An 8808-nucleotide genomic window follows, 5' to 3' on the forward strand; every position below is an offset into this window, starting at 1 on the left:
CTTCGGTAAGGACATAACCCTACGTTATGGGGCAACTGTTCCAAAGCACTGGCATTTCAGGGATGTGCACTGGATGCAACAGCTCCAAAACTGGAGGAGTGGAGTAAAACACGTGTAAAACGGGAATTCACCAGTGCTCTGCCAGCTGTCCACATGCCCAGAATCGGTGCAAAATGTTGCTGTCAGATCTAACTGGCAACCTCAACAGTAATACAAACGACAATACAGCCTGCTTGCTCATAGGGATTCAAGACCGGTATTATCATTTGTATGAGAGGCAACATTCTGGGGGAGATTTTAATTTAAAATAAAGGCTGGAGTGAAAAGAGAGGAGCTCTTTCTCTTTTTAATTTAGAATACTTCAAAGAGGCATTTAGCTCTTGAGAAAGAGATAATCCTGATATTCCTGTCCTGACAAAATGAAAATCAGAACAGACAGGATGAGGTGAGAGGAAACAAAGGCACAAAACTCGCTAGAAATCACACAGCACGCCACCAGCAGAGCCCAAAATGGCCCCAGACCCCCTGCTCCTCGGTCCACACCACCCGCTTCAGCCTGCCCGGGGCAAACAGCACTTGGCGTGCGCTTGCTGACCGAGTCACTGCACGGCAGCGAGCATCGAACAAGGGTTGTACACCGATTTATCTGCACCTCGCTACAAGGCCAGGCCAGTCTGCCTTACACAGCAGCCTCACCGGCGGCTGACGCGGAGCCTCTCGGTGCGCTGGCCAGGCCAGGGAGCGGGTGGCACCTCGCGCCGCCCAGGAAACGCAGCAAGACACGGCGACCTGCCGGCAGAAAGCATGGTGCTGCCAGCTGCGCAGAGCAGGCACCGCGCAGCACGCCGGGCTCGAGCCGGGCGGCCCCGGGACCAAGGCTGAGGCGAACCTTGGCGGTCAGTGATAACATATTAATCTTTCATTTCAGTGTTTAATTAAGTTCCCCTGCCTCAAAGCTGCAGAGAAAAATCCTGAAAAATATAATCCAAGAGCATAGTAAAGGCTCAAAAGTCAAAGACGAGCAACATCCTGAGCTGCTGCTGTTTTAATCGTAATTTTGTTACTCTAAAGGAAGCATCATGGTTTTCAAGGACTAACTCGTGATTTTCTAATGCTTGCAGTCTGACTTTCTGTGTGATACATCAAATGTCAACCAAGTTGTACATATAAGCCCACACTTCGTTCTTGTCACAAGATGCTGATTTACCTGCACTCAGGATATTATTTTTTCTATCCTCTCTCACACTCACTCACTCTCTCTCTCTCTCTCTCTCAAATAACACAAAAAGAGCTACTTATATAGCTCTTTCATGTCACAGGCTGAAGGACCTATTCAATCCCCCCTTCCTTCTTTACAAACGAGTTTCAAGCCTCCTGTTCCTGGGCAGCATGACCCGAGCTATGGGGGATCTCAGCATCCTCATGACCACGTAAGCAGCCCCCTTCTGTAGTCACTGAACAGTACCACCAACCCTCTCATCTAATATTTGCTCATCTTCTCATTCTCTTTTCACTTAAAAGTATGTGTGGAACAGGGTGTTTTCACAGAGGTTTTGTCTGGCATTTTGGTTATTTTTTTCCCCAGGCAGATATGCAGATAGCCCAGAAATATTTACAGAAAAAGACTAAAAGTTGTCTCTAGCATTAACAGCTCCTTTCCCTTCTACTGGACTGAGGAAAACAGTGCTGGGAGATGCGGTCCTTTCTCACTCTCCATCCTGGCAGTTGCTGTCTCTTGTTTCTGTAAGCCTTGGCATCCTTCCCACATCCCCTTTCGCTCCTGGTCTAGGTTCTTCCCAGAGCTGTTTCATTGCCAGCTTTTGGCATCTAGCCCTTGGCATGCACTTAAGAGGAGGAAATTGAGCTGACACCAGCACCAGAGCCTGCTGCAGCCTAATAGAGAATATGCTGTATGTGCACAGATCCGGGCCAGAGCAGAGGGAGCACTATTTCCTGAGAAAATCACCCAGCAATGTCACTCGTTTCATAACCAGCAAACTTGAGCCAGGCCACAGAAGAACAGCACGCAAAACACTGCAGCCCTTCGACTGCAAATGTTTTTAAAATGCTACAAAAACTCTGCATCAACACTGCAAGGTTTTTGCTCTAACATATTCTGCACAAAATTAAATACCACTAATCCACAAATGTCTTGCTATGTAAGTGCGGTTCAGGTTTGAACATGGGGGAAGAGCTGTTGCTCCCTGTTCCCCCAGCTGTCACTTCTCACCCAAAACAGCTCCAGTTCATAGGGTATCCATGTTAAAAAAGAAGAACCAGGTCAGCAGAAATAGTGACTGACACCTCCATACTCTCCTACGACGTGAAAGCACTAAGGAATCACCAGGCAAGGAAAGCCACAAATTCGGGAAGGCTGGCACCTTCCTGAGGTTCACTTCCACGTACTGATTTACCCCACAAAATAACACACAACTGATTGAACAACACTTTTCATTCCCATTTGGGAGCCACATCCAATATACTGTAGCGTAACACTGCAGGTCGTTTTTCACTGCAGTCTTCACCAAAATGCAGGAAGGTGGTCCCCTGGAAACTGTATCACACATACATGAAATAAAACATACATAACACATCACAAGTATAGCTTGCTACCGAGGCAAACTGCAAAAGCAATGACCACACATGGGTAACGGGGGTAACTCTATGGAGGGATTTTTACGCCCTCCAAAACAACATCTTACACATAGGAATTTGGGTGAATGACCCGTATCAGCAGTAAATTGGATTCATTACTCCAAAAGGGTCATCCTCTGGCCCTATGAAACGAGTTTGATGACATGTCATGTTTCAGAATTCCAAAATAACAAGTCTTGATTCTCTGGCTTCATTGTTTTGTAGCTAAGACAAATCACTGCCTTGTGCTGAAGAGATTCCCTCAAGCGCAGGGCGAGGCATGCTGGTGGGGCAGCATTAGAAAGCAAGTCGGCCTTGCCAGAGGATTGGTATCCACAGCCCAGGAGACTAATGAACTAGGAATGACTGTGATGACTGCAAGTATTTCCTATGAGCCACATTTGATGAAAAAAGTCTGCTTCTAACAGCTACGTAGTCATGGATATAGAACAAACAAATCACTAAATTGCAGAAAAACAGTGAGAAAATTTAAACCTGGAGTTTGTTCTAGACTCTGCTCCCTGTAGAGTTGCACAACTTTCCCAGTTTCACTCTAAAATACCTTCATAATTTAATGCCAAATAGCTGGGGCTCAAGTGAAGTCTGGATTCCCCGCAGTTGATTTCACAGATTGAGTTCAACAATATCTAACTCGGAAGGCATCTCCCCTTAGCCTCTTAAAAATGCAGTGCTGTAGAATCTGTTAAGTGATGAGTCAGATATCTGCTCAGAAAGAACATTCATCACAGCGCAATAATACTGAAAAGTTCATATGCAAACCAGAACATGCAAGGGGTTTGTTTCTGGCCTAAAAAGACACATAAATGTATGAAGAATTCATACAGATCAGTGGTGCTTCATGAGACCCCGATGGTGACTGTAGGTTTGAAATGGAATCTTAATTATCAAATCTGAGTTTTCATCTTACTTACTTACATCCTCATCTTTTTAAAATGATTTAGGATGAAGGTGTAGTAGTAAGCATACCTGTTATTCAGGATTACTTCTTTTCCTAGAAGAGGAAGGTCTGGCCACCCACAGAAGTATGAAGCCTGTGTAACTCTCTACCAGTCACCGTGTGAACTGTGCAAGCACCGCGGACTGAAGGAACTGCTGCGTTTGGCAGAGAGCGAACAGTAGAAAACGCAGTGTTTACACATTGCTGTTTCTCATCATGATGCTCCCGGCACAACGCTTCCAAAAGAGAAGGGGACCGCGTTGCAGGCAGGCACCTTTCCGATACCAGTATTAAACACAGACAAGATTGACAAAAAGGTCACTCGGCCTGCGGGGGGGGGAGAGGAGAGTCCAGTGGCAAGGCACGTGCAACGAGTCAAGCCACAGATTCAAGCAGCAACTGCCAGCACGTAGAATAAACACAGCGGGGAGGGAATGGGAGGGGGAAGAAAGTCACAGATTTTCCTCAACTGCTCCAAAAGCTTTCCAGCTGGGCCTTGCGGGCAGCTCCCATCTGGCGGGCAGATCCTGAGCCTGCGCTGCAGCGGGGGCTACGTCCTCCCTCCTCCCCGGCTGCCCCAAGGAGGTTAAACAGCAACTGCCCTGGGTGCCCCGCTCTCGGACGTGCTGTCTGTTCCATTTACTGTCAAGTGCTCGAGAGGAGACAACCAAGGTCTGAACACTTTCTTTGGCTTTTTTAATTGGTTTAAGCCAGCATTTTCACAGCAGTCATTCGAAGCCGTCAATATAAAATGCAAGCAGAGAGCACAGTTGCAAAGTCCTTGTGTCACTGTAGAAGCAATGGTCGAGAACAGGAATCCCACTGTACAAACACGTTCCAACTCAGAACAAACGCAGGCAGACTCCAAAACCATTCACGTGTGTGGGTGGTGTTTTCTTAAAAAAAAGCAAGAAAGATATCACAAGGGTTTTTTTATTTATTTAAAATGGTCATTTCCCCTGTTCTCTCTATCTTTAAAATGGGGGTGAAGGTACTGAACTTTTTTTTTAAGAATGTTTTCAGAATTGTTCAGAAGTCTGGCAGCAGTCACAAAGTCAGCTAAATCTCTTACCAGCTCCTCTTTTTATTGTGCCTAGACGTAGAACAGAAATTTCTTGTTGTATCGCCATTTTGAATCCTCAGAACCCCACATGCCTTTCTTCTTCCGCCTCACGTTCCCTAGCGAGGTGGAAGCACACAGACAGTTTTCCACTTCTTACTCTCTTCCAATTGTCTTTCCATGTGCAGGAGTCAAGTATTCTCTCCACGTAGTAATTTCTTTTTAAGAAAGAGTGAAGCACAGGTGGAAGCATCACCTGAATCATGATATTGCTTTCACTATTCTTCATGTACAAATACCATGAAAAGTTATTTGTAAAGACATGAATTTTTTCATCCAGCAATCTCAAAGCACAAAGGAACACCAAGTTGATGCAGGTGTGATGGGACTCTCATGCTAGTCTTTTCATCGCACGCTGTTCTCGCCTTGGTTACACGCTCTGTTTCATACATCTGCAGCATTCAGACCTCTCACTGTCCAGATGATATTTTCTCTTGAAATGCACCTTTCTAAATGAGATTTCTGATTTGCACATGCTAGTGCTCCTAGAGGTGGAAACAACTCTGTTAGTGAATGAACATAGTTCACTGGACCATATCCCATTAAAAGGCATAGATGAATTTGGATAGGTCTTGCGCTGCAAATGTTGTATCTGGTTTCTTTATGTGTGTGTTACATAGACTTACAAAGAGTAAGCAAGATTCAGTCATTTCATTCACGGAAACTCCCTTTCAGAGTGACTCACAGTAAGACCAGCTTCCTGTCAACACAAACTCCTGTCACAGTCACTTCTGAGCAGCTCTCCTGCGCCACGAAATCAAAAGCACAGGGATATGATTCCAAAGGTACGTTTTTCTGCAAAATAGAATTCAAGTAGGCGATCAAACTGTTTGTTTCACATGTTAAAACACAGTGCAGGCTTCCCACTTAAAAGCAGTTATGTTTAAAATAGAAATTAATTTTTACTAGTAGATCAGTTTAATAGGTTTTTAAAAATAAAACCCAAACCCCCAGGCTCCCCAAAAGGTCTTTTAAGTGTGTAAGTGTGTGCCAATCTTCTTTCAAATATTCTTAACAGAAGGATTTCCATTTAGCAGCATCATTTAAATCTTCTATGTAGGACATATTTGAAGAAATCAGATTACAATTAAGCTAAACTGTTCGCAGTTGTATTCAGCTGCAATGCCCATACAGGTTATATGCAGGCTACGATAAATCTCAGCAGAGTCATTGTCACAAAGGTCACTCAAATTTTCGCCAAGCTTCTGCTGTTTAAGAAGTTGTAATTTCCCAGTAAAGTCAATGGAGCCTCACTGCGCCACGCACACCGCTATACGTAGTACACAGTACTTACTAATTCCCAACACATACATCACTTCAACTGTCACTGTAGTCTTTTCGAAATGCACTAAAATAATTTTGCTTTTTCTACCATAGAAATTATTAACGATGAGTTGGAAACAATTGACTAGCCATGAACAAAGGTCTGAAACAACAGCTTTTATTTATGGACAGTTTTACTGACAGGTGCTTATTATGATGACTTCAGAGAAAGAAAGAGGTCAAAGCACATATGTGCCACCACTTCGAATACAACAGCCTGATTCTATAGAAAAGAGGCTGAAACTGATTTTTCTCAGCTTAAAACATCAGAGATGGGCTGAAACTGATTTTTCTCAGCTTAAAACATCAGAGATAGCAGGACTGCTGAGCATCTAATACATCTTTCGAATGTATAGTTTAACACGACAGACATTAGAACAACAGCTAGGAGTCTTACGAATCCTTGCATCCCCATAGCAGGGTCACAGAGAGTTTAACGGCAGGTAAATTAATAGAACTCTTTTGATATTGCAATACATTATAGATCTTGTAAGATTCCATCCTAGAGAATAATTAAAAAGACTTTATAAGATAGCTTTTCTGAAAAAGAAAAAAAAAAAAAAAAGACCTCATAATTCTATTAGGCTCTATTCTGGCCCCTAAGTGATATTTGGCAGGTCTTTTAATATGCAAGCCCCAATTTACTCGCTAATAAATTAGCTGTTAGGAAAACACAGCTTCACATGAAAGGTATTAATAAAACACAAATGCAAACTATGAAGATGTTCATCAGTATCCATGGTATCTCACAGAAGTTTTATATTCTTCTAGCATCAGTATCCTTTTGGACTCAGTTAGGAACTAATCAGACACGTCAGGTGTAACACAAAACGCACATTGCAGGGCCACAACAAGATTATCCCCCTCCCCACTTCTGAATTATGACTAAGAATTAAGAATTCTGAATTAAGAATCAGGAATGGGACTAGCAGGGACCTCCTGCTTCACAAGTCCTGTGTCAGCAAGAGGAGTTTAGTTATCTACCTGTCAGGAAAGTCTCCTCTATCCCATGCTCCTGTAGCCTTAGCGTGGTTGAAGAGCGGGGAACAAACTTCTGGCATTTCATCTCAGTATTTATAGCTGCAGTTTAAAGGAAATAATGCTTTGACCTTTGTGCCATGGACAAAGGCAAAAGATTGTTCCTTTGCTCTTAGCCTTATAGTATTTTTAGATTGTGTTATCCTTGCACACACCTCCCCCATTTCCTTCTCCCATTTTTTTTAAGAAAAGACAGTTCCAGTTTGGTCAAATTCTCTTAGAATTCATGCTTTTTAGACCATGCTCCTTTCACCTTTTGAATACTCTTCATTTGTGGAAGTGCAATGCTCAACACTAGAAACAGCCGAGGCCCCGTTAGAGCTGGTACCAGCAGGCAGACTGCATCATCTGCTTGCAGGTCGCACCCTCCTGTTCATCATCCCAGCATGAGGATCGCCTTTTTTCCCAGCATGACACTGTTGACTCACACCCAGCTTGCCATCCGCTGTAGTCCCCGGGTTCCTCCCAGCAGACCCCGCCGGGCAGTGCTAGCTCGCCACTGCACCCTGCGCTGCTGCAGCTGTATTTCCTTGCTCGGGAAGAGCACACCTTGCGCTCAGCACTGCTGACCAGCATTCTGGTTTTCAGTTCATTTCAAATCCTAATCCTCTCCTCCAGTGTTCCTGGAGTCCCTTCAAGCTCAGTGTTGTCTGCAAACCTAGTGAAGCCTTTTCTCTAGTCTATCATCCAAACCCTTAATGAAAATATTGAACAGAGCCAGCAAGGCAGAAGGGTGTGACTGTGGGATGGCACATACCGTGGATGGAGAATGATGCAGACTACGCTGGGTTATTACACAAATGGATGGAGTAACTTCGCGTATGCATCCCCACCCTGCATCCACGCTGGGTCACGCAGCCTCTGTAGCTGGTGCCCGTACAATACAACCCATCCCCTGCCAGGCGATTTGCACGTGTCTACTGTGGGACAGACGAGGACAGTGCCCTCGTCACAGGATTACGCTACACCAGCCACACCAACACACGAAGCCCGCTCTGTTGTGTGATTAGCATTCACATTTCTTACCACGTAAGGCAGGACGCCTGCTCTGGGGTCACTGAGCAGCAGAAGTGCCCTTGGGATGGGAGAACCAGGAGCAGAATTCAGGCCAAAATAATGTGTTCTGGAGTTCAGATCGCGCCTGTGGGTCACAGGTTAGGAACACAAACCCAGTGCAACACACATGCTCTGGGGAGCTCGTTTCTTGAGGAGTGTTGTAAGAGTAGGGGGACTCAGAAAAAGGCAAGGAGAGATTAGAAGAACAGACAAAAATGGGACTGTTTATCCTCAGCAGCAAACGAAGAAGGTATGTAACAAAAATATACTAAAAAAAACATTCCAGAGACAAAGATGGGCAGAATGGACGCTTCTGATGTTGGCAGCAACAAAAACAACAATAAATAAGAAATAAATAAATAAAAAATAAACACATAAAAATAGTGGCAAATTTCAACAGCCATTAGAAAATGTGCTCCCTACCCCCTTAATATGTAATCAGACTGAGGAAAGTATTGTCAAAGAACATTAGAGGAGAAAAAACTCAGCAAGACTCAAAATAATTTATTGGAATAAAAAGAGAAGAAGGAAAAATAAAAGTGGATGCTAAAAAAGAGACTAAATTTCATGCTTCATGGCTGAAATCAACCTAATTAGTAACAACCGTGAGGTTTCCTGGCCTGCTACAGAATCATCCAGTTCTGGTCACTGAAGCAGTTTACAGTGACTTAGAGATTCA

The sequence above is a fragment of the Aptenodytes patagonicus genome, chromosome 8 (assembly GCF_965638725.1).
Source record: "Aptenodytes patagonicus chromosome 8, bAptPat1.pri.cur, whole genome shotgun sequence".
NCBI classification, from domain to species: Eukaryota; Metazoa; Chordata; class Aves; order Sphenisciformes; family Spheniscidae; genus Aptenodytes; species Aptenodytes patagonicus.